Below are 27,773 nucleotides of genomic sequence, written 5' to 3' on the forward strand. Positions count from 1 at the left end.
ATTTGTCTTTCGTAGAGGATATGATCTGACCTCGGCTTGACCTGTAAAGAGTGAATGGGTTCATTAAAGGCAGGGCTATAATGTCTGCCTTGAAACTGTATATCATAGATACCAGATCTGAGGGATGGAGGTAGATCTGTCACCCAGAATTGAAGAAGACATGCATATTTGCTCTAAAGGCCAGGACACACTAAGCTGACGACAAAACACTAGTGTAGACAAAAACCAACTGTGCTATCTGAGTCCATCTGGACCAAAAAGCTGCATGTGAACACACCAAACGGACCGCAGCCAACTGATTTGAGAGTTGTGTTCTGCACCTGTATAAAAGAATAGTCTATTTTTACATAAATTCATTTTCTTTTCGGCTTAGCCCCTTCCTTAATTGGGGGTCGCCGCAGCGAGATGAACCGCTAATTTACCCATCATATGTTTTACGCATCGGATGCCCTTCCAGCTGCAACTCATCTCTGGAAACTTCCATACACACTCATTCACACACATACACTACTGGTAATCTACCTACTGTCGCAGCGGAGAGACCACACGGACACAGAGAGGCAATGAAAATCCCTGTAGGGGTGTTTATTTAGGGAGTGGAGCAAGGAAAAGGTGCGCTGGAATGTGCAGAATGGTGAATTCTGTGTCCAGAGGGGTCTGTTGAGCTCGTGCAGTGAGGTGCTGATCAGGGTGCTCAGTGGAGGAGGGTTCAGCGTGGTTCCTGCTGTCCCTTATCAGCACATGATGGGTCATGATTACGGTAAGGGAGACCTTTCCATGGCGATGCAGAAGCCACACTGGCAGGTCTGCCACACTACCCAATTCACCTGTACTGCATGTTTTTGGACTTTTGGGGGAAGCCGGAGCACCTGGAGGAAGCCCACGTGAACCCGGGCTGAACATGCAAACTCCACACAGAAACGTCAGCTGACCCAGCCAAGGCTTGAACCAGTTACATTCTTGCTGTGAGGCGATTGTGCTACCCACTGCGCCGCTGTGCAGCCGCTATGTCATTAGTTTTATCCCAAAAACACCCACTTTTTCATTTTCTTTTCGGCTTAGTCCCCTTATTAATCCGGGGTCACCACAGCGGAATGAACCACCAACTTATCCAGCACATGTTTCACGCAGCAGACGCCCTTCCAGCTAAACACCATCTCTGGCATACATCCATACACATTCATTCACACTCATACACTACGTACCATTGAGCCTACCCAATTCACTTGTACCGCATGTCTTTGGACTGCGGGGGAAACCAGAGCGCCTGAAGGAAACCAACGCGAATGCGGGGAGAACATGCAAACTCCACACAGAAATGCCAACTGACCCAGCAGAGGCTCGAACCAGTGACCTTCTTTCTGTAAGGTGACAGCACTACCTACTGCGCCACCACGTTCCCTCCAAAAACAGTCATCATAAGTGTAATTAATAAGCGCGTCATGGTTCAGTCTTTATCTGGTTTTTGGAGTGTCAGAATAGCTTATGGAAAATAGCAGCTTATTTGCATTCAATTGAGCACACAAAATCAGTGAGATTTTCGCAGTGGCGTTCTACTGTAAAATGAATGCATTTTTTATTAGGGTTAAAATAATTGTTGCCAGACACATTAATCACTGCAATAAAGATCCAATCATAGACCTTGAGAAGATGCATACCTAGTAATTGCGAATTTGCTCATTACAGCCGTCTATTTTGCAAATGTCACTTAACATACACCTGAAAGTAATTTGCTGTTTCTTTAAAACGCTGTTACGAATTCAAAGCACAGTGCTCCGTGTAACTATTAGATACTGGGATGTTTAAACCAAAGAGCAATAAGCCTACAATCCTCCTAATTTATGAGGAACAACTTGGAAAATTGCTGATCCATCACTGTATGTGTCTGTGTGAGGCATAAAGATAAACAACTCTCTCTCCCGCTCCCCTTCTGTTCCGAAGATTATTTTCTATTTCGTTACTTAAGCCCTTCTTAAAGTTTCAAATATCCAAGTCAGTGTAAGATCAACTATACAAATTATTAATACGTTATCATCCAAGACAGCAATTACAGGAACCTGCTTATGGATACACTTTTTTTTTCTTTTTTTTTTCGCTGAATTATGTTAGTTTTGCAATTTTTGGCCTTGCAAAGTCTGCATTCAGAGAAAATGAAGCTGTTTATACATAAAAGAGTTTAGGCAAGACGTATTAAAGTTGTCAAAAGATGTTCTGTGGATTTAATATATCGGCTCATTTTCTCAGCTCACACACTCTCACACATACACCCATGGTGCCATTGAGATTATGAAAGAAAGTCAATATGTTTACTTTGTTTTGTTTTATAGGTTATTATGTATATTTTAACGTTTTCAAAATTGTGCTTCCCTCTACACTAGTTTTAATTTTGTGTGTGTACTTTTGTACTGTTTCTGTGATTTACAAGGACACAAATGACATGTAAATTGACATATGACCTTGGTATGACAATGTTAAAGTGTTTTATGAGGACATAACTTGTGTATCTTTTGCCACCGGTTTCTATTAAGGATTGGGTTCCGGGGTAGAGGTATAGTAAGGAAATATAATTGAAAAAATGCAAAAAAGTATAAAATACATTGGACCTATTATAAACCACTTATACAATGTGTGTTTATCTGTGCACACACAGATATTATTGTTAAATTGGCTTTTTCCAGTTGTTTTGTTTGCACTGTGGTTTTTGCTACATATATGATCTTATCGCAGTGTCTTTTTTTTTGTGGTTTTTGACTTCTGGCACCTCTGAGGATTATAAGCCAGTGAATAATGAAGACAGTCAAAGCAAATGCCGTGAAGTGCTGCAGTATTAACGTCAGAAGCATTGTGGTTTAATCTTTTACTGGTCCAGAGGGCTGTGGTTGATACTGAAGTTAAAGGTGATGCTCAAGTTGATATCAAACTGCTTCAGGACTGTTTTCTCACAACTTGAGATGTGAAATTAGATCAAAAAGTATTCCATGAGGAACCTGTTTAAAAAAAACTGAAATTGGTAAATTATTTAATATATTCTGTTCAAAAGTCTGAGGTTTTTGAAAAAAAAAACCTCTTATGCTCCACAAGGCTGCATATTATCAAAAATCCAGCTGAAACAGGTATACTGTGAAATATGATGAGATATGACACTTTAAAATGAAAAATGTAATAAAATAGGGCTGTGCCAATAAACAATTGCGATAAAAAATTGTCAATACCAATGATAAGCTCTGCACCTTTTTACTCTATAATAATCTAAGAGCCAATTACACAGCAGAAATGTGAAACAATGGGAATCGAAAAGTGTGTTGATATTAGAGATTAACTGAATTTTCAGCCACCGAAAATGTATCTGCCAAAAATATTTCATTTGACGGACCCTCTAATTGTTGTGGCTTCAGTCATTGTTGGGACACTTTTTTAAAACTGGAAGCATTTAACTTATATTGAAATATATAATGTTATTGTTCAACATGGAAAATATTTATTGAGATGGCATTTTTGCCATATCAGTTAGCCCTATAATGGAACTAAGTTGTTTGTTAATTAATTGATTGATTGGTTGGTTGGTTGGTTGATTTGTTGGTTGGTTGGTTGATTTGTTGGTTGGTTGGTTGATTTGTTGGTTGTTTGGTTGTTTGGTTATTTGGGTTGGTTGGTTGGTTTGTTGGATGATTGATTGGTTTATTGATTGGTTGGTTGGTTGGTTGTTTGCAGAGATGTATAGTAATGAAGTAGAACTACGTCACTACTGTACTTAAGTACTAATAGGCTAAATCCGTACTCTACTGGAGTATTGTTTTTTTCACCTACTTTCACTTTTACTTAAGTAAATATTTCCGATGAGTTTAATATTACTCTGATAGATTTTTTCATGTGCTGCATCGTTACTCATTACAAGGAGTGTCAAAATTATCGATATATTTTCTTGGCTAATGCATGGAGGGCGCCATAGTGACTGTCCTCTTGTAGAATGTTTAAAACTTTCGTTTACAGCGTTTACAACCAGTAATTTGTGATCTGAAAATGGAGTTCAGTAGAGTTTGAGTGGAATACGGAGTGTTTTGTGACATACAACTTTGAATGGTGTGTGCTAAAGCTGTTATAATCTGTCAGATCTGTGGTTTAAGTGCGAGAGAAAAACAGTATCATAAGCCATGTTTCTATTTTAGTTCTGCTTAATCACGTGCCCCCAAAAAGATATTTAAAATAAACAAAATAATAGGATGTCTTTTGACTGCTTTCTTTAATAACTACATTACACAATACTTGTACTTTTACTTTCAGTAGTTGAGTAGTACATTTTTAAATAAACTACTTGCAATATTGATTATTTTAGTACTTCTACTTAAGTATGGTGCTTAAAGAGCACTACTTCAACAGAACTTCTACTCATGTCACTTTTTTGATAGAGCACTTGTACTTTTACTTAAGTCTGGGTCTCTAGTACTTTATACATCTCTGGTTGTTTAATTGGGTTGGTTGGTTGGTTGATTGAAATGTGAATAAAAGATTATCAGTCATTTGGAAGTTTGTCAAGCGAGGAGTGGGTCAGGATTGTAGTACAGGAATGACAGAAGCTTTTAGAACCATTTATTGGAGGTCATAAAGAATAATTTAAAAGATTAAAAGAAAGATGAATTGAATCATTTTTGCATGTGAATGTTCAGGAATCCTCAAAAATTACGCGCATTTAAATTTCTACATTTTTTACTTTACTTGGTTGAACTGTTTTCTGAAGGAGGTTGCTCATGGAAGCAGAGTGTCTTCCAGATCAAGGGGGCTGAACATTTTTTAATTGCAGCTGTAGATAAATATTAAAGGGGACCTATTATAAAACACTTTTCTGAATGGGCTTAAACAGTTGTGTGACAACAATGGTAACAATTTAATAATTATAAAGTTTTTTATAATCAGTCCATTTAAAATTATAATTCACTATAATTGATGTTCTCTCTATTTACATGTCATCAGAGGGAGAAAGCCCTGCCCTTAGTGACGACCTCTCCCTCATTAGCATAAACAACCCTGAGTGAGAAGTTTATCCTGTTTATTACATTTTTAAAAATATATTTCCCTAACATTTCATATGGTTGGGCTCATTTATGGAATGTGATCTTAGTTTTTGTTTATTTTTTTAAAGATTGGCTAATCTTTTACTGACTGATTTTACTGACTAATCTAATGTATATGTACACATATATTATTATAAAGCATCCTATAGAAAATAATCATTTAAAAAGAGAGATCTGTGAGAGGTGTCCTCATTTATGATGTGCGCTTTATTAAGGGTCTTTTAAATCTGCTAAATATTTCATTGGGTTTTGTTGTTGAGAAGACAAAAATACATTCTGGAAAGGTAGAAGCATGTTGTCATTCGTCCTCCTGCCTGAAAGGATCAGACAAAACAGAGTGCGAGGATAATCTAGAGATTGAGCAAAATCCAGAAATGGCAGATAGCCATGATAGGAGAACCAGCCAAGTGGATGCATGGAACAAGTCTATACGAAATGCAGTTGCCAATGCAAAAGTGTTTACAGAGACAATAGGTATTTATGATGTGACTGATTAAATGACAGGTGTGTGGTCACTATGATAATGGTTATTAGAGCGTGAGGATGATGCCTATTGACTGACTGATCTGTTGGGCTTCAAGGCATAACCTTAAAGCAAAGGCCATGCAAAGTGTAATAAATCACCTTGGTTACTAAACAAAATGGCAATAATGATTGAGAAAAGGCTGGATGGTTCCCAAGACAACCGACCTCATGCCAGAGAACAAATGTCCTAAATATATATATTTTGACGCATTACAGTGATTGTAGGTTTTTTCTTATTTTCTAAAGCAACCGAGGCCCAAAATTCACATTTTAGAAGCAAAAACTATAAGAATACTCATTTTTAACAAATACTGAAAGTACTTTAAATGCACACCTGTTTTGAGGTTTGTTAATTGATAATATGTACTTTGTTTATGTCATTTGTTTATTAATTCGACTTATTTTTAAAACAGTCATGTTTTATAGCTAATGTGGTCCAGATAAATTACATTACTTCTGAATCTGGACTGAAAATTAGACCAATCAGAAAGCTGCAGTGAGGAAAATAACACCCCCAAGTAAGTGAAATTTAATATGCTTACATTTGTTATTCTATATCAACAACTTTAAATTAACATTGTTAAATTTCGCCATTATTTTAAATTAGGTTTATTCTTCTCAAGGCTTCATGGGATTGTAGTTCCTTTCCTCAATAATGCTGTAAATTATGGTGAAAACCTCTGTATAGGGCGAGGCAGTGGCGCAGTAGGTAGTGCTGTCACCTCACAGCAAGAAGGTCGCTGGTTCGAACCTCGGCTCAGTTGGTGTTTCTGTGTGGAGTTTGCATGTTCTCCCTGCCTTTGCGTGGGTTTCCTCCGGGTGCTCCGGTTTCCTCCACAGTCCAAAGACATGCGGTACAGGTGAATTGGGTAGGCTAAATTGTCCGTAGTGTATGAGTGTTTGTGTGAATGTGTGTGTGGATGTTTCCCAGAGATGGGTTGCGGCTGGAAGGGCATCCGCTGCGTAAAAACTTGCTGGATAAGTTGGCGGTTCATTCCGCTGTGGCGACCCCGGATTAATAAAGGGACTAAGCTGACAAGAAAATGAATGAATGAATGAATTCTCTGTATATTATTTTTGATAAAACACTGAAATGTCAATAAAAGTGAGACATCCAGAGTTGAATTTTCAACACCAAAGTTGACAGATCAGAGATCAAGTTTCCATAATGTAATTCATCAGAATAAATACATTTAAAAACTGTTAATCACAGAATATGGAAACTATTTTTTTGTATTTCTTTTTTTTTTACAATGTAACACACATTATAATTCTAACCATATACAGGTAGCATAAGTTGTAGTAAGTTTTAGTAATGTACTAAGTTCATGTAATAAAAAATAAGTGTGTTGCACACTGTAACAAGTACATTAAAAAATAAACAAAAATAAAATCCCTTTGGGAAGAAGTATTTCCAGAACCATCAACACTAACATGCTGTATTTTTACATTACTTGAGGTTTTAGTTAATAGTTAATCAATAAGTAACCTGAATTATTAAACTTGAAAAAAATATGTTAAAAATTTATGGTAAAAATGGCAGCTGTGGTTGCTGAAATTTACCCTTTACCCACAAATATGGTAGGATTTATTTTTTTTATTCTATATTTAAATCACCATTTTTCATACATATTTTTATCATACAGCAATGTTTTGAAGCACTAACATCACACAACAGAGTTTTAACACAGACACAAGCAAAACCATAGACATGTATGGATTAGAAAGTCATGTAATGAACCAATGCTCATCACAAACAACATTTCCCACAAGCAGAAAACATATTAATATACAGTGCTCAGTTTAATTTAAACAGCTACTAAACACAAATCATGGTAACACACATGCATTTAATGTAACACTCATTGCTTATCAGCATTACATTTAACATACAACTCTAATGTGCATAACTCAAGAAAAAAAACTAAAAAGAACCATAGTAATGTCAACATTGAGTTATTTTCCTTCGGCTTAGTTCTTTATTTATATGGGGCCGCCACAGCGTAATCAACCACCAACTATTTTGGCATATGTCTTACGCAGCGTATGCCCTTCCAGTCACAACCCAATAAACACTCAACCATACACTACAGCCAATGTAGTCCAATTCAGTTATTGGGTATGTCTTTGGACTGTGCGGGAAACCGGAGCACCCAGAGGAAACCCACGCCAACAGGGTGAGAGCATGCAAACACAAAGAAAAATGGCAACTGGCCCAGCCGGGACTTTAACCAGCAACGTTTTTGCTATAAGGGGACAGTGCTAACCACTGAGCCATCGTAATGTCAGCAAAAAAGCATAAAGGTGTCATGCAGGGAATTCTGGAATAGTCAGTTATTCACCATTAATATTAAAACTGTTGGCTTTTTACTGTAGTATTTTTTAAAAGTATTTTACCAATAAAATCTCAGTGTAAACTTAATTCTTCATGCTTGTATTAAAACCAAATCCTTTTGACAGTAGCTCTTTTGCGAACTGTACTGTTATCCATTTTTTAACTGCTTGGCTATAGCATTCAATCTTCAGCAAATGTTCATTAGCCTCAGGTTCTGTGTCATTCCGTGACAATATTAGATCAAATCATTTGTTTGCATTACAAACACCAGTCACGTCGCACCAAAATAAATGTGCCATATAAATTGTTGAAGCCGAAGCAGTTAATTAGCTAAAGAAGTTCATTATCTAAATAGTTTTCATTTAAACGAAGGTGTTATGCATTAATTGCGCGCATTAAATGGATGAAAAGTTTGATGGAGTTGGTGAGCTAATGTTCCTGGCTCACCCTAAGCTTCACAGGTCAGCAGGTAACAAAGAAAGAGAGAGAAAGCAGTAAATTAGCTTGTAATGTTCATTATATTTTTTGTGAGGCCATGCCAGGATTAGTAGTGTATCTTGTGGCTAGATATAGAAAAAAGACCATCTTCAATCTTATAATAATAATAATAATAATAATAATAATAATAATAATAATAATAATAATAATAATAATAATAATAATAATCGATCACAATAATAATAAAAAAGTTGTCATTTTTTTGTAATTGAAATTTAGAATTATTACACCAAATGTAGTTTTCTTTTGGTTTTGCTAGGTAGTTGCTAAAGTGTTCTAGGTCGTTGCTAAGGTCTAATGTGTTCTGATTGGTTACTAGGCATTTGCCAAGGTGTTCTAGGTCATTGCTAAGGTGTTCCTAGGTTATTGCTAAGATGTTGCTAGGTAGTTGCTAAGGTGTAGCTTGGTGGTTGCTAAGACATTGTTAGGCGATTGCTGAGGTGTTGCAAGATGGTTGCTAGGGTGTTCTAGGTCTTTGCTAAGGTGTTGCTAGGTGGTTGCTATGGTGTTCTGAGTGGTTATTAGGTATTTGTTAAGGTGTTAGGTGTTAAGGTGCTAGGCGGTTGCTAAGGTGTTCTGAGTATTTGTTAGGCAGTTGCTAACATAAATTAGCATGGTTCTGGTGTGAATTTGCATGTTGCTAACATATTTCTAGCATAAATTAGCATGCGAATAGCATGTTTATAGTGTAAACTAGCATGTTGTTAGCATAAATTTAGTATGAATTAGCATGTTGTATGTTTATAGTATGAATTAGCATGTTGCTTGTAGTATGTTTGTTAGTGTGCTTTTAGTTTAGATTGGTATATTGTTAGTATGTATGATTAGTGTATCAGTATGCTTGTTAGTATGTCTCGGATTGTTATTTTATTAGTATGTCCAAAGGGACAGTAGCTAGGGTGACGTAAGTGGTTGCTAGGGTGTGCCTAGTAAGTTAAAAGGTCATCAGTGATTGGCAGATTGGTAGTCTAAGCTAAATGAGCTTAACCTTAAGTCTTTATGACAGTCTGGCGTGAAGTTATGAGGTCAGAAAGTTTGGTCCAATGTTAAGTCAATGGGACTTTTCTGAAATTTCCGGGACAGTTTTCAGAAAACCGTGAGTCGGATCAGTTGGAAAAGATACAGAAACCTAATTCAGTATAGTTTGGAGGTTTGGAGTTAGTTTGGTTGTAGTGTGAAGGGTCTATGAGGAGATACGTTCTTAAAATAGTCTAAGAAGAAGACTAAGTAAGTTGAAGTAGTATAACAGTATGTTGGCTTTCTCAAACCACCATAATAACCAGTTATGATCTATTACAGAGCGATAGCCATGTCCATGTCTGCATCGCGGTGCATCGATGAAACAATTAATTTTGACACCCCTTCTTAATATAATAATAAATGGCAAATATAATAATATTCTCCTCTTTTTATCCAATTGCCTAAATAAGCAAAAAGTGTTTTTCTCTCAAGCTTTTCTCATTTTCAATTCTGTTAGAGGGGTTAGAGGTTGAGAGCGTGAGCCACCACAGACTCACACTAGTGTTGTTTTTGTGTGTTTTTGAGGGCATGACATCCCACAGGCAGAATGAACATCAACACTGATGGCCAGTTAAATGAATGCATTAGTAAACCGAGTAATACTTGCCTGCACACTGAAGCCTTTCGGGACCAAATGTCTTTTAACTCGGCTTGTGTGGATCCACGTTCTAGCAAGAAATTCATCATCTCTCCCTTTGACATCCGTCTCTCATTAGCCACACACATTTGTCTGTGCTTCATGTAGGGGGTAGTGATAGATGCAGATAAGGTGTTAGCTGTCTGTTTTTTACTTCTTCTTTTTTTTTTCTTTGCTTTGTTAATGGGCTCATTTGTAACGTTTTGAAGCACACTGGAGGCATTGAGCTTAGATACATGTTAGACTGTAAATAAATCTGTCTAGGCAACTGTGTGTCTCTCTGTTTGCAGTTTTTTTTTTTTTTTTGCTCATTTTCCACTTATTCTTTATATAAGCCTTTTCATCTTAGTTTCACGGCCATATTCTGAAAGTGGTTTAGCACTATGGAGTAGTAATATAATAAAAATAAATAAATAAATACTACACTACCTGACAAAAGTATTGCCCTTGATACCAGTTGAAAGAGCAACAAATAATAACTTCCAGTTGATCATTTGGAAAAGTGGCTGTTTGAAATCTGTTGAACTGCATCCCAATCATCACAAATGCTGCAGAGGACCTATTGGAACCTGCATGGACCCAAGATTCTCACAGAAATCAGTCAAGTTTGGTGAAGGGAAAACTGTGGTTTGGGGTTGCATTCAGTATGGGGGTGTGTGAGAGATCTGCAGAGTGGATGGCAACATCAACAGCCTGAGGTATCAAGACATTTGTGCTGCCCATTAATTTACAAACCACAGGAGAGGGCAAATTCTTCATCATGATAGCGCTTCTCATACTTCAGCCTCCACATCAAAGTTCCTGAAAGCAAAGAAGGTCAAGGTGCTCCAGGATAGGCCACCCCAGTCACCAGACATTAACATTATTGAGTATTAAAGATGAATCCAAATAATCTTGATGAACTCTGGGAGTCCTGCGAGAACGCTTTCTTTGTCATTCCAGATGACTTTATTAATCAGTTATTTGAGTTATTGCAGAGATGTATGGATGCAGTCCTCTAAAGTCATGAGAGTCATACACAATATTAATTCTTTTTCCACTGCAGCATGACTTTATATTCTATGCTGTATATTAGTTCGGGTAATTGACAAGTTCTAATTAAATAATTAAAAATCAAGGCATGATCATATTTTATTTTAGTAAAATAAGCGTAATCTAGAGGCCTTTGCCTTTCATATAAGCCACTTCTGATACCAAATGATCAACTAGAATGTGATGCATAGGAAATTATATATAAGTACAATGTTTCTAAATCAACCTGTCAACCCTACCGTTTTTCCTGGGATTCTACCGTATTTTACAATTGTATACCACTATCATCCCCTAAAGGTATTTTCCCATGTTTCTCCCGTATTTTCAGTGTTTCTCTGAAAGGTGGCAATAAACATTAAAGAGCCGAGCCTCCCTATACATTACATTACATCAGGGGTCACCAAACTTGTTCCTGGAGGGCCTTTGTCCTGCAGATTTTACCTTTAACCCTAATCAAACACACCTGGACAAGCTAATCAAGGTCTAGGTATACTTGAAACATCCAGGCAGGTGTGTTAGGGCCAAGTTGGAGCTAAACCCTGCAGGGACACCGACCCTCCAGGACCGAGATTGGTGACCCCTGCATTACATATACACAACCCATACCGCTGAACCACCAGGGGCTGTCCCTAGCCCTTAAATGTGATTCTGTTATGTACTTTCTCTTTATTTAGGCATGAAACACTTTGAAGTAAATATAAAAACGGCACGATTCCCTTTCCTTTTCATTACAGGTGCCGTCCCTCATCTTATGCAACCTCAAAACAGACATATAGCGGTGCGTGACTGTCAGCCGACGTGCTCCATAGTGATAAATAGAGGATGTTTCCCAAACTGATTTTGTACACGCGATTTGAATCGGAGCGACAGTGTGGGTTTTGGGTGCGTTTGAACAGACATATACACATAACTCATTCATTGAATCATTTTCTTGTCGGCTTAATCCCTTTATTAATCCGGGGTCGCCACAGCGGAATGAACCGCAAACTTATCCAGCAAGTTTTTACGCAGCGGATGCCCTTCCAGCCGCAACCCATCTCTGGAAAACATCCACGCACACTCACACACATACTCATACACTACAGACAATTTAGCCTACCCAATTCACCTGTACCGCATGTCTTTGGACTGTGGGGGAAACCGGAGCACCCGGAGAACAGGCAGGGAGAACATGCAAACTCCACACAGAAATGGCAACTGAGCCAAGGTTCGAACCAGCAACCCAGCGACCTTCTTGCTGTGAGGCGACAGCACTACCTACTGCGCCACTGCCTCGCCTACACATAACTAATAATAATAATAATAATAATAATAACATCTGAAAATGTTGCTGTTTTTTTTTTTTTCAAACACAACTAATTTTGTCCTAAATAAACAAAAAAGTAAGGAAAGCAATTGAAGGCTTTAGTTGTTATTATAATGCATTTTTAAAGTGACACTTCTGTTATTTAGTGTAATCAAACTGAAAATCATAATAGATGATTTTTATTTGTCGCTCTTTAATCAGGTGTTAGTTATACAGTGAAGAAAGATAAAAATATTTGATAACCTGATTCTATTTCTTTATTAATTTATAGCTATTCATTTTAACAAGTTGAACTGTTTGCTAATTTATTTGTTACTAATGTATACTATTTATTTTTTGTTTTGTAAAAAATAATAGAAATAAAACATATTACTGATCGTTTAACCGTTTATTGAACGAGGGGGGGGGTATTATGATGGGCATATCCCTCATTTTCACATCTCACTGTTGATAGGTATGGTCTACATAGAACAAGATCTTTTCATTCTATTAATGACTTTAGGTATAAAAGAAAACTGTATAATTTTAAGTAATGCAATGTATTTATAGTTATTCCTATGAATGAACCCATGCAGCTTAAGGTTTTATGGTACAGGGTCAAACTTTAAAGAACCTGTTTTCCCATTGTGTGACTGGTAAAGTCAGATAAATGAATCAACTCTGAGAATTTTATAATAATACTGCTTAGCTCTAAAATGTTTTATCGGTTGGAAATTGTTAAATTAAAAACATTTCATATTTAATATCACAGGGCCTTTGAATAGTGTTGCGGACAATGCGGAGCCTTGGAAGTAAAATAATTGAGAAGCACTGGTTTACAGTGACACAAGGTTAATTATCTGAAGTGTGAAAAGTCTATTTCTGTGCCATTTTTTTTTTCCTTTTATTTCACTCGCTCTGTAACTGAAATACACGTGATGTCCTTTGGGTTGGAGAACAAACACATAGAGAAGAGTAGAGAAGAAAGGGACGTCTTGGATGAGGATGGCTTTATTCAGGGTGAGTTGAGCTGAACTGATGGAGCTGTATTGATTATATTTTCTTATTATCACCTCTTCGGCTCGGCTTATCTGTGACAGGCAAGCGAGAAGACTAGAAATTAGCACATTTTTTCGCTCCTCTTTTTCTCTCCTTTCTATCGATTTTTATAGCGAGAATAAATTTCATTCGAATATTCCCAGACCCTAAGATAAGCATTGAGGATTTTGCACAATATCCCCTCTTGGAGAGACTGCTCTAACAAATAAAAACTCTATGCCTCAAACTCGTATTTTGATTTCATGGGTGTTTAACTGCCTGACCGATGCTCCAGCTTTCTTGATCGCTCTCTTTTTCGTTCCGATGATTTATATATTGCTTGATACTGATGTGTGGGCTTGTCTAGTCATTGCTCCTCCACATCCATCTTCTCCTACATACTGTAGTTCATGTTGTGTGTGTGTGACTTGTGAAAATCAAAGTTGTTAGGAGGTGCTCAGATGTGAGATGTTGTGAACTGCTGATCTCTAATCAAAGTGATCCATCATGTTAGGGGCAAGTGAAGAGAACAAAAGCACTCTCCAGTTTTCAGTCCGGGGGGAGATTTTGACTCGCAGTTCTGCCACTCGGGATATCACACTTTGATGCTCGAATCTGCTGTTTTCTGCAAAAGCGGCTTTACGGATTTGCGCGTAGATGGTGTCACTTTAATGGATGGTTGGGTATACAAATTGCTCACGATTTGTGGAAAGGTGATGGTTATACAGCTGTGGAATAAATTAGGAGACCTCTTCGATGTTGTTATTGGGTCTCTGTTTAATAGGTAGGTGCTTTGATTAAATTGTTAATTTTTGTTTTGTTTTAGACTGATAGTTTTCAAATATATATATTTATTTATTTTTTTAAACTGGCAAAAATATCTTCATACCTTAAATATTAATGAAAATAAAAAAGAAAAAAGAAATAAATAAAACTAAAAAGGAAAGAATATATAAATATAAATAAATAATTAAATAATACAACCTTTTACAAAATAAAGAACATTTTAATCAAAACATGTACCTGTTATTATTGATAAATCCAGAGAACTGGTAATAGTTTTCAAATATTTAATTTTTAATTTTTTAATATGTATGTACAGTATGGATACATAAATAAAATTTTAAAAAAGTCCACACTTAGAAATAAAGGTACGAGAGCCGTCACTGGGGTGTCTTTAAGAGACAATATTGGTCATCATAGGCTCAATCTGAATATGTAGCCCTATATACATTTCTGGAGATCGTGAAAAATGTAGACAGAGGTAGGTATGGCTGCATTTCGTCTTTAAAACGAACGCTACGGGGCCGTATAACACGGTTCCTTTTCTCATTTACTAGCTGACCGCTTACCGCCAAACAAACAGCTTTCCTGTTGTTACCAGTTTGTCTAGTAGCTCGACATGTATGTTGGCAAACTTGAGACGCAGAGCGGAGTTGACCGCGAAAACGGGTTTCGAGTAAGGCGAAGAAACCCGTTTCAGAAAGTGGGTAAGACAAAGAAAAAAGCTAAAAAATGCAAATACACAGGGTAAATAAGTAATAAGTAAATAACAGGGTGAGAATGTGGTAAAATTTCAAAACATGGTAAAAATCAGACGAGGCTTTTAAAACTGTCAGTTGAGTTAAGGCATCGGTCAGTCACTCAGTCAGTCAACAGTGGCCTCTGGTGGATTTACATGAGAACAGCAGGCATGAATGCCACTCGCGAGAGAAATTTGAGATCTCAAAAAGAGTTCACAGTGGCCTCTGATGGATTCTCGAACTCAAAAACCTTTTGGTGCCATGCTCTTCAAATAGCAATAAAACAATAACCAAGGATCCAAGTTGCAAGTGAGCCTAAAAGTGATGCAAAAGAGTCCAAACGATATACATAGAAAATGGAAAATGTAACAAAATGGGGCAGATAGCGTTGAGTAGTCAGACCGTGAACCAGGCAACAGATCAGGAGTCCAGAGAAGAGTACACGCACATTCTGACAAAACGCAGAGTAATGTAACTAACAAGAACAAACTAACGGAGAAACAAAAGACCGCCTCCCAGATATAGCTTTGATAACAAGCCACAGCTGGACAGCTAATCAGTGACCCCAATAACATAGACATGCAACAACAAACGCACGTGGGGAAACAAAACAACCATGTGACAACACAGACAACGAGAAGTAGACATACACCTACAACCGTGACACCTGGTTAAAATCATAATTTTATATTAATTGGTTATTCATTTATTTAGATAAAATAGTGGAAAAAATTGTAGATAACAAAATATTTGTTAATATAATTTCTTCCCTCTTAGCTATTATAGCAGAAAAATAAACAAACCTCATATGCAATCACTCCTACTCCTACAGAAGAATCAACTCTGTAAAAAATATGTATTTAAATATAGTAAAGAATGTCTGTAAATAACTTACTGAAAATGTCTTAAATATTTAATGTACAGTTGAAGTCAGAATTATTAGCCCCCCTGAATTATTAACCCCATGTAAAAAAATTCCCCAATTTCTGTTTAACAGAGAGATTTTTTCAACAAATTTCTAAACAAAATAGTTTTAATAACTCATTTGTAATAACTGATATATTTGATATTTGTAATGATGACATTAAATAATACATGACTAGATATTTTTCAAGACACTTCTATACAGCTAAAGTGACATTTAAAGACTTCGCTAGGTTAATTTGGTTAACTTGGCAGGTTAGGGTAATTAGGCAAGTTATTGTGTAATGCTAGTTTGTTCTGTAGACGATCGGAAAAGAATATAGTTTAAAGGGGCTAATAATTTTGACCTTAAAATGGCTTTTAAAAATTTAAAAACTGCTTTTATTCTGGCCAAAATAAAACAAATAAGATTTTCTCCAGAAGAAAAATATTACTAGACATACTGTGAAAATGTCCTTGCTCTGTAAAACAATATTTGGAAAATATTTTAAAAAGAAATAAAAAAAATTCAAAGGGAGGCTAATAATTCTGACTTCAACTGTATGTTTAAATAAATGCACCACAAAAACAAGTTATGAAAGCCATAATATAAATTATTATATTCCAACTACAAGCTGAAGTAGAAAAAAACATTGTAATAAGATAAAGACGTTATTGTTAAAATTACCATCAGAAGCAGTGAAATGTAGAAAGAGTTGCAAGCATCTGAAAGTTCCTCAGGAGAAAAATAAGATTGTTGGTGTTGGCTTAGATAAGGAACAGAGTCCAAAAACATTGGATTATCCCTTCTAGCAAGCGCTGCCCTTTGTCAGAGATTTGAGGTCCAAAAATCCCTCCAGCGTCACAGTCCAACACTTCCCAGAACCTGCACGGATTTGTTCTCTGCTAATATTTTCTCCATATTTCCCTTGCTGACCGATGAAATGATTAAAGCATACAGAAGACCGAAGCTGATGCATACAGAATATTCCTGCAGTAAACATAGTCAATTACGCATTAATTGTACCTTAAACCTCTACCGATGAAGCCGGAGATGCACATTACCCCACATGTGTGACATAATTATATACCGCGGTGAAGAATTAGTGGTGGGACCGTGCAGGAGCAGTTCAATAATCTTGGGTCACAATATCTCTGCAACAAACCGTGTGACAGCCTTGGGATAAATTACAAAAATTAACTCTGGATGGTAATTATCTGTCTATTGTAGATCTGCCGGGTCTGTCCATACAGCTGCAAACCTGGGGGCAAAGCACAACAGAAACAGAATGAGGAGCTAAACATGGCAGGAAGAATCAGACAAACAAGTATGAGGAACTAAAGTTTACTGGTTTATCACCAATTGGTCACACTATTAACAAATTAATGTGTTGTGGTCAGCTTTCACACATAAATGTTGGTGTTAATATGTTAAAGCCAAGTGTGCCACATGCCTGCTTTTGAGTGATGCTCAAGGCTGTTAGATCGCCGCCCTGTCATAAACCCAGGCTGATGAGCGAGACTTGAGACCAAATAAAAAAATTAATCACACTTGCAATAAAATGCCCCAAAAGATAGGTTTGGTCAGTTATTTTGGTCAGTTATCAAGCTGATATAATTGAAGATCTTCATTATTGTAAACAGTATGTTTTTAGCCAGTAATTTAATGCTATAAAAACCGGGTGTGACATCGTGATTGACAGTTGTGATTGACAGCTTCTTAAAGCAGACCGTTTTCGATTTCTGTGTTATTTCACTATGATAAAATAAGTTAATCAGCAGTAAACCATACTTTCTGAGCTACTAGATCTGATGGATCACTGTTTATTCAGTAAAGTGAGGGCTTTATATTTGTTGATACACACCAAGCCATGGCGGGGAAAATACAGGTGATCATTATCAAGCAGTAATTCTTTTTATGGGTCTGAAATAATTATATTTTGTAGCATCTTTACAGTTTTCTTTCAATAAACAAGATCCACTCCTCAACCACCCACCCCCTCAACCCCCCCACCCACCACCAAAAAAAAAAATTAAAAATCCACCCCACCCCCCAGCGGTGCCAAGGTCCATGCCATCCCACAATAGCATTGCAATCAAGACAAATAACAGAAAAAATAAAATTGTACATATCGACATCCATCCACACATAGTCATACACTAACAAAAGGAAATAGAAATCCACACAGACTATCAGAGATTTAGAGATTCAAAGCTGTTGCACAATGTCTATTATCCATGAGTCTTTCTGCCAGTTTGTCCGCAGCTGTTTTCCACGCATCAAGAGTTGAGGCTCTAGCTTTATTAATTCTGGCTGTTGAAAGTTCTAACAATATGTGACGAGGAGACTGACACGAAGGGATCCATTATGCAGTATTTATTAATCACAACTTCACTCAAACACACAATATGCACCTGAGTGCACACACACATCCACAGTAGTAGTAATGGTATCAAGAATGATGATGAACAGACACAGAGTGAGTTACCAGGCATGAGTGGAGGGTAATGAGCGAGAATCAGAGTCCGTGTATCAGGCTTGGGTCGAGGGCAGGCAGCGAGTATCAGAGTCCGTAATCAGGCTTGGGTCAAGGGCAGGCAGCGAGTATCAGAGTCCGTAATCAGGCTTGGGTCGAGGGCAGGCAGCGAGTATCAGAGTCCGTATATCAGGCGTGGGTCGTGGGCAGGCAGAGAGAATCAGAGTCCGTATATCAGGCGTGGGTCGTGGGCAGGCAGAAGGCGAAGCAAAGTAAGAGACAGGCTGGAGTCGTACACAAGAGATCAGGCTGGGAATAACGCTCAGTAATGCTGGCCGGGGCTGAACAAGACTTCGCACTGACTGAGTGTTTGAGTGCGGCCTATAAGAGGTACGTGGGTCGTTAGCCTGATTCAGATCAGGTGTATGCGCAATCAGTGTAGATGGATGATGTAATGCTAAAAGTCCGGAGATCGTGGCCTCTGCTGGCCAGCGAGGGGAATGACCGGGACCGAGTCGGTGACACAATATTATATCATAAAACTGATATAGCCACTGCCGAAAAGATAAAGAATGCGGAGGGAGCGGTCTGAAATAATTATGAAGACAAAACAAATCTCCACATTGATCTCCTGTTGCGTTTTTTGAACTTGATTTACAGGGCCGCAGGTTATAATCACACCAAAACACATTAAAAGGTAAGTGAATTAAAACAGCGCAAACTTTTCTGTAATTGTAGAAGTGCTGTGCGTTATTTGTTTACGACTTTAGGGTGACATGCTGACTGACTGACTTGACAGGTGAGTGATGCGTGAGGCCAGCAAACACGACGTACAGTAGCTTTCAGTTATGATGAACTGTTTCTATAATTATACTTTATTTATAGATAAGATCTGTGGTTCGGCATTCAATGACTTTATCTTGCGGGAGTTTATAGCCATTTAACTTTACTTCAGAACGCATTAATGCCGCTCTGTAGGTCTATTGGAGAAATTCATAAATTTTCCTACACTCAAAAAAATGACATGTTGGCGTTAATTAACTTTTTTTTGTCCACTCGTTCCACGTAACCGAGTTAAGTTACCTTTAAGAAAGAATATTTATTTTAGTGAACTTAAGTTAGTTACATAAAGGTAATGTAATGTTGTTTAGTTCAATCAATGTAACATTCATAATTTAGCTTTAATCAATGTAGTTATTTAAGTTCAATTATTCTAAAATTGATATTGTTATGTTTAACCAAATAAAAAAACAGTTTCTGTTTCATTGAGTTTATTCAATAGCATTTTTACAGTTTTACAAATTTTCCAGCAATAAAATGATTATCACAATCCAAATATTGTCTTTATCTGTATCTTCACTTATTACAATAAGTTAAATACTGTATGTACAATATACCAATAAATTATTATTAATACAAGTATGAAGTAAATTAAAAACAATAAATGATTTACAAAAATAAGCTTACAAAAACATCATAAAATACACTTTTCAAATTACTTTTCATATATTACAAAAAACATTTAAAAATAATATTCTGCCATTAAATGAGTTACAAAAATATACTTAGAAAAATTAAGTCTTCTTATGTAAACTATGCTGTACCTTCTTTACACTGAAAAAGCAGATAACACTTCAGTTGTTCAAAGAAAGATTACCACTTTAAAGCAATGTAACACAATCAGCATTACACCATAAATTAGACCAACCATCACAGAACATGCAATAGCTACACACATTCATCTCTCTGGGCACCATTTCTGCACATTTGCACCAGACACTTTCTTACAACCACTCCCTATATTTAAAAAAACAAACACACACACAAAAAAACATTGTGCATGAAGTCTGCTTCACACAGGTGAGTGGGCTTGACAAACCACATGTAGAAGCATTCTTAACAATTTTTTTGTATAATTAGCACATCTTGGGTGTATTGCCTCTTCTTGTTGATTTGCTGAATGTCTCCTCAATTGTAAGTCACTTTAGACAAAAGAGTCTGCTAAATGTTAATGTAAATGTTAATGTAGATTCATAAGGTGGTGTTGCACATCAAGGTTTGTGCTTCATCATGTCCAGCATCCTAAAAATGTCAAGTAAAAAAATAAAAAGTTTACCAACAGATCAAAGGTGAAAGGAGGAAATAGTTTAAGAGGAAAATGCAAAATGTAAAAAAAAGTAAAAAAGTAAATGGCTTACCGTGTACTCCCTCACAAGGGCTTTGAGGATGCATTCACACCTTTTTTTGCACTGGTGATGTTCTAAACGACATGAAATGACAATTAGTAATTTACTAAATAATTAGTAGTTAAAATTACTAGTAATTTTTACTGTACATCATTTTAATGTGTGTCTAGGCATCTAAAGGCATAGTACCTGGATTATCCACAGTCTCCTCAGCCAGATATGGGACAGAGGCTGAGCTGTAAACCTGAGGGAGAAAAAAGATGCGAGTGAGCAAAGATTTGTAATAATAAAATATAATAATATAAATATATAGCATTTAGAATAATATATTTATAATAATAAAAATGAAAAAAAAAACTGCAAACTACTAAACTTAAAAGTTTAAATGTGTTAGATGACCAAACAAATAAGCTTACATTAAATATGTCATCATGCTAGATGTCATCCTATTTAAGCGTCACATATGCTTGTGCCAACACCACCTTTTAATTAATATTATGTAAGTTATCAAAACTGGCATTAAAACTTGACAAACTGCTTGACACTCATTTAAAATTAGACTATTTCTTACTACCAACGTTTGCAACTTTATTTTGGGGTTAATATATACCAAGTATAAAATTTCACAGGAATGCAAAAAAACTAGAAATTAATCTGCCTTTAATGTGAAAAAGACACAGGAAACATGACAATTTCATAACAATACTACACACAAACACAACATAGTATTACAAGGAAGTTCATTAGTGATTCAAATGTTGTCACAGCCTCAGTATGAATACATACAAAGTAAAAAAATCTCACCTGCGTCCACATTAAGGAAAGCTTTCTGTGCACGTTCTCAATTTGTACTGTAATCTTCATCTTTTGATTCCCATATTATGGCGCCGATCTAAATGAGCTGAGAGTGATCGTTGTGGTTTGAATCTTCTTACTTCCTGTGTTGTTTTGAAACTGCGCATGTGCAGATATTACTCTACCTATTGACCAAAATGCAGTACTGCAGAAGCAACACAACTCCCTTTCATTCATGTTAATTAAGCAAGCTGTTTAAATGTGAAAACTTACTTTTTCTAATTTTTTCCAACATAACACTTTTATTTTTAGTACACAAACATAAGCAAATTGTTTAATTTAAACATAGTTATATTCTTTGGACCAACAAAAGCCAAAATTCATTTTTTTGAGTGTAGCAAATCTTATAAATGTTGGAGATATACTTGTTACATAAACGTGCAAGAAGTTTTGTGCACGGGGAGAGGAAATCGATGCGCAAGCAAAGAGATTTGCATGCTCGTATTACATAAATGCAATCTCAAATACTGTGCTCATGACATTTCTCCAGTTGTCATTGAAATAACGCCATAGGTATTTGGTAGATTTTTGTCAAAGACCTAGGAAAAAATCCTAGAGGAAACACTGGTATATTATTACGTCTTTTTAAATGTAAGTGCTTATATTTATATTAGCCAGCCTTTGTTACAGTGCAGATACGGGTGATCAAATGAGAAGTTTGATAGTGGGGTGGTTGATTTGATGTACAAGCGTTTGGTTGGAAGTTTGATTCCGCGGCTCCTACTCTGGCTTCATCAGGAAGTCCTGCGCATGCCCATGCTCCAATTTCAGCAGATTTCATGATAGTTTGTGCCCGTCATGAGGCATTTTGCATTCAAAGTGTTCAATGAGAAAAGGTGCTGATGTGTCATCCATATTTTTTTACAGTCATTGGTCAAAACATTGCAAAGATACAACTTCAAGTGCCATGAAATTCATTGTTGCAACATTTAGCCTGATTGGAGTTAAATCTGGTTAAAATCAAGTTAAAATAAGCCATTAAAAGCTATTTTCTCTCGACCACTACTGTGCTGAAACCATCAAGGTGTCATAATGTCATATATAGCAGGGGTTTTTGAACTTTTAGGACACATGCATGTGCGCACATCATTCACATATTACTTGCATTGAATTATTCACATAGAAGCATAAATACCTTACTTGATTCAGTCTGATGACTGAGCCTGTTTCTGTGAGGACAACATGCTAATCTTTGGTCGGATTCCTGACACGACTAACCTTAAATCATCTGCCACTGTCAATAAGCATGAGCCATAAGCATACTTGCTTTTGATGTACGTACAAACAGAAAATGCTGCTTCGCAAAGCCAAAATCGCAAAGCCCTGATGGTGTGGTCGAACATCGAGTATGTTAACATGTGCGACAATACTTTAATAGGATTAAGACAATTCTCTGATTAAGAGTCTACCATGTAAACAGCGATTTTTGATTAATTTAATCCGACTAAACTCAAAATAACTGAACTAAACAGAAATGGAATTAAAACATGTGGAGTATGCATATACTAGTGACAATATTGAGATAAACATTGCAATCAAACTAGTACCGTCATGTAGGACTTTTTGCCTCATTTTGTGACAAGATCCACACACACACAGCTGTCAGTAAAGGGCCGCGTGCACACACATGTACACACACACACACATCACGAAATGCGGAGAGTTTTTATTTCTTTCCATTCGGCTTTCCATTAAAATAGCTCTGTTCCACCAGTCCTTACTTTATATTTGCCTCTATTACCGAAGCGTGAATGATATGCTCATGACTGAAAGTGAAACTTGAAACGAACTGCAGTGAAGTAAAAAAAATTAGGGTAAAAGCACCCAAAATTGAATCTGAATAGCGTGAATAGTCTGATGGCGCAACATTCAAAAAGCACTTCACGTAACACCTTAATTATATTAGTCTCTTATTAAGGCAAATAACTGATGTCCATTAGGGATGTCACGATTTCGATTTTAAATTGAAATCGATGGAAATTTATGCTCAATTTTGATTATCGAATCAAAAAATAGAATTGTCGATGCTGCCACGCCCCCATGTCACGTCAGCTTGGCTTGCCAAGCGGAAAAAAAACAGGCTTGTTGAAGTGCTTGTTAAACTGCAGAAGCAGGAGACCCGTCGACAGAGCTTAAACCCTCTCCTCTTTCAATGAAGTCGCCGGTGTGTAAGCATTTTGGATTTCCAGTGAGTTATGTTGACAACGTTCATGTTGTCAACAAAAAAAAACAGTTTTGCAAGCTCTGCTATGTACGTATTACGTACGGTTCGTCCGATAGACAACACCGGCATCGCGATCCTCCGCCCGCCCCTGTTGCAAATCCGCTCGCGAAAAGTACACACTCAGGCCCTGTTTACACTGTCTTTGTTTTTAAATGGCATTTTAGAACGACAACGATTTGACATCCACAGTGGAGTGTAGCATTTCTGAGCAGCCCTCCTTCCTCACTACTGCTGAAAACGCACATCACGTGACCACACACACTCAGACACAGATACACACACAGCCATGCGCTCGAGGCAGCAGGGCCAGGCAGAGGATCAGTATACTGCTTCAATCTTTCACTCACTTGTACTTAGTCATTTTAGCGAACACCTCAGATACTGTTGGCTGGTTCCTGTTGGTTGTGCGTCTTTTTACCGACGCCATTATAACAACACAGATCACTGCCTATTCACAAGTCCCGCAGAAAAAGTGATTGACAGGTGGTAATTATGTGTGTATCTTGCTTTTATTCATTTACTGTATGATTTGTTTATGGGTGAAACAAAGACCATGCAGGTCAGGTAGTTTAAATGGTTGGCTACAAATAATTAATTGGTCATTAATTAATTAATTATTAATAATCGAAAATCAAATCGAATCGTGCCTTTAGAATCGAAAATGTAATAGAATCGAGGATTTGGAGGATCGTGACACCCTTAATGTCCATGTAAACATATTAGTAGTGTCTTCAAAGTTAAACATCCAGAAGCCCATCTTGCTTATTTGATTCAGAAAGGCACTTTTTTGTGTGACGCTCACCGGTTTGACTTTTATTCATTCACCGTCATTCGTTTTAAAAACACCCGCTCCATTTTATTTGTGTATATTTTACTGGAACGCATTAACTCTACAGGTGCCTGATAGTTAGCTGTGGAGCTGATGTTAATCATATTCCCTCTAGTGAACGTATAAAAATCGTCATCATAATTACGAGTGCACGCCTCAATGTCTCGCGCCCCACAGTTTGAAAACCCCTGATATATAACATGAATAAGTACAGCACACCCCATTTTGAAAATGAAGATTTTTATTAACCCCTAATATATAGATATCTGTAACTGCAGCTTCTTAATTCTTTCTCTAAGGAACAGTGAGTGTGCCATAATTTTATGCTAATATATGGGTGAGCGCATCATCCTGTGCGTATGTGCATGTGTGTACTGTACATAGGATCAGCTGGCAATGAGAGAATGTATACACACAACAATCTGCCAGCACCCAAAGGACTCAAACCAAGTCAAGTGCAAACACAAACCACAGCACACACAGCTACGCAGCCATTCATGTGCAAATGGAATGCTTAACAAACTGTCTAAATAAGACACAACTGATTTTATTAGCTGATTGGCTACAGACTCCATTATGGCTGCCTGGCTGAGGACGGAAATAATTAGTCTTTGACTCATTCTTATTCAGCACAAAGCTCTAAAACATTGCCCATCATTACGTTTGACTGGGATGCTGCTTTTGTGTGTGACGTTTTGGCAGGGTGATGCATTAATTGTTGTCTAGCGCCGTGGGTTTGGGATTGTGCCGTGATGGCTGGATAACTCTTGCTGAATGAGCTTCTCTGCACTTCTGCTGATTAACCCAACAACAGGCGAGGGGAGAAATGAGGAGACCATGCTTTTCAATAAAATTGTTTTAGCTTTTTAGCTGGCATCTATTACAGTCGTTTATCTTCTTCTTATGCTCTTGAGTCTATGGCAGCTCATAGGACCGCACAGTAACCACACAGTAGTGATTTGTGAATTCTGGCACACACATAGAGGACAGTCTGAATCTGAACTGTGTTTGACTACTTTATCGTTAAACAGAATACATAACCCCTCTATAGCACAGAATTTTAGTCTTGAGCAGACCTGAAAGGCTTTGCACACCCGTAAAGTGAGCCATCATCATATTTGAAAATACAGTGCCAGCATATATAAGTACACCCTTCACAAATTTCTCTTTTTAATTCATATTTTATTATAGATAGCTATACAACTGTATACACTTTATTAGGTACATCTCTCTAATTGCTTGTTAACACAAATTTCTAATTAGCCAATCACATGGCAGCAACTCATTGTGCATTTATTTATGTAGACATGGTCGATACGTTCCGCTGCAGTTTAAACCGAGGATCAGAATGGGGAAGAAAAGGGATTTAAGTGACTTTGACATGGCATGGTCTACCCAGTCTCATTCTGAAAACGTAGTCCAGAGGACGTTTTTGGAGACCGCGAAATACGTCCCGGGAGGTACGTATTTGTGCAGTTTTTGTTTTCGCGAATCCGTGAGAGACCGCTATGTGCGCTTTTTCGTATCTTAAATGTCTCTGGCGAGTGCCGTTCGCGCCCGCGCTGTTCTGGCGTCAACCCACCAGAGGCCGCTGTCTGACTGACCGAATGATTAACTGCGCGACAGGCCAATCGGCTGACCCACCCTCCTCCTTCCCTATCCCTAAACCCAACCAGTTTTACTGATTGACCCGCCCGCCCGCTCACTTCCCTAAACCCGAGCAACAATTTAGAAAAGCCGTCTAGAAAAAGAAAAGCCCTTGTCTGTTTTTTTCACCACGTTTTCGGATTTCACCACGTTATCACCCTGTTATAAAGTCGTCCACTTTATTTTTTGGATTCTGTTTTTGGCCTACCTGATTTCTGGAACTGCTCTTCCCCGGCCTCGAAGCCGCTCGCCATGGTCAACTCCTCCTCTCTGCATCTGAAGTCCGCCCACGCACACGATGAGCTGACTGGAAAAACTGATTGCAGCGGGAAAGCCATCCGCACGGAGGTAAGCTGTCAGCAGGTAAGCGCGAAAGGGAACGGCGTCACACCACCCCGTAGCGTTCGCTTAAAAAAATGAAATGAAATGCAGCCATACGTACCTCCCGGACCTATTTTTTGTCTCCAGAAACGTCCACGGGACTAAGTTTTCGGAATGAGCCTGGGTTGGGCATGTTGTTGGTGCCAGACGAGCTGGTATTTCAAAAACTGCTGATCTATTGGAATTTTCACGTACAACCATGAACTAAGGCTACAATTCGCACAGGCTCACCAAAAATGAACAATAGAAGATTGGAAAAACGTTGCCTGGTTTGATGAGTCTCGATTTCTGCTGGGACATTCGGTTGGTAGGCTCAGAATTTGGCATCAACAACATGAAAGCATGGATCCATCCTGCCTTGTATCAGCCTTGTTCAGGCTGGTGATGGAGGTGTCATAGTGTGGAGGATATTTTGGCACACTTTGGGTCCATTAGCACCAATTGAGCATCATGTCAACGCTACAGCCTACTTGAGTATTGTTGCTGACCATGTCCATCCCTTTATGACCACAGTGTACCCATCTTCTGATGGCCAGCAGGATAACGTGCCATGTCATAAAGCTTGAATCATCTCAGACTGGTTTCTTGAACATGACAATGGATTCACTGTAACCATAAGATGTTGTTTATTTAACCTTTATTTCTGTTCTATATGCTCATCATTTATTATTTATGCTGATGCACTGCATAGAACAAGACTTAATCATCCCAGTTGATCTACCCAAAAAGAGCTATTCAAAACTGGTGGAGATTATATTCATATCACAATATATATCAGCAAAACAAAATATTGCAATAACATTTTATATATATATATATATATATATATATATATATATATATATATATATATATATATATATATAAGGTTTGTTTTAATACAAATAAAATCAGAACAACAAAAAATAGCTTACATTTTTAATAATAAAAATAATATAGGTAACATGTATATTTAATTATTTTACTATGGATTTTAATGGGCTATAAGCACACAGACTTTTAATTTTCAGCCAGGCAGCCAAATGGCTTCTGGTGAACTGTCTTTCCATTACAAAATTGTCACGTTTAAGATCTGATTTCTCCAAAATTCAACAATCTTCACTGCCTGTTAGATATATGATATGAAATGGGTCTCAAACCAGACAAGAAGCACTGCATTAAATTACATTTCCCCCTGCCATGTCTTTAAAATATGACACTATATTTTACCCCAGTATTTTCAATGGAATTTCTGCGCTAGCCTGTTGCTACAGACGGGCACTAGTGGTCTTTCATCACGTTTTCCACTTGAACAACTAAATTAATGCTT

At 37.3% G+C, this 27,773-nt stretch overlaps 1 protein-coding gene across 10 annotated transcripts in view; it reads left to right on the forward strand.

Annotated features, from left to right (window-relative positions):
* The window catches only part of dlgap3 (discs, large (Drosophila) homolog-associated protein 3), a 332,997-nt gene that overhangs the window by 208,940 nt on the left and 96,284 nt on the right, over positions 1 to 27,773 (forward strand). The gene's annotated exons all lie outside the window — the stretch shown is intronic.

Source organism: Danio rerio, chromosome 19, assembly GCF_049306965.1.
Source record: "Danio rerio strain Tuebingen ecotype United States chromosome 19, GRCz12tu, whole genome shotgun sequence".
Classification (NCBI taxonomy): Eukaryota; Metazoa; Chordata; class Actinopteri; order Cypriniformes; family Danionidae; genus Danio; species Danio rerio.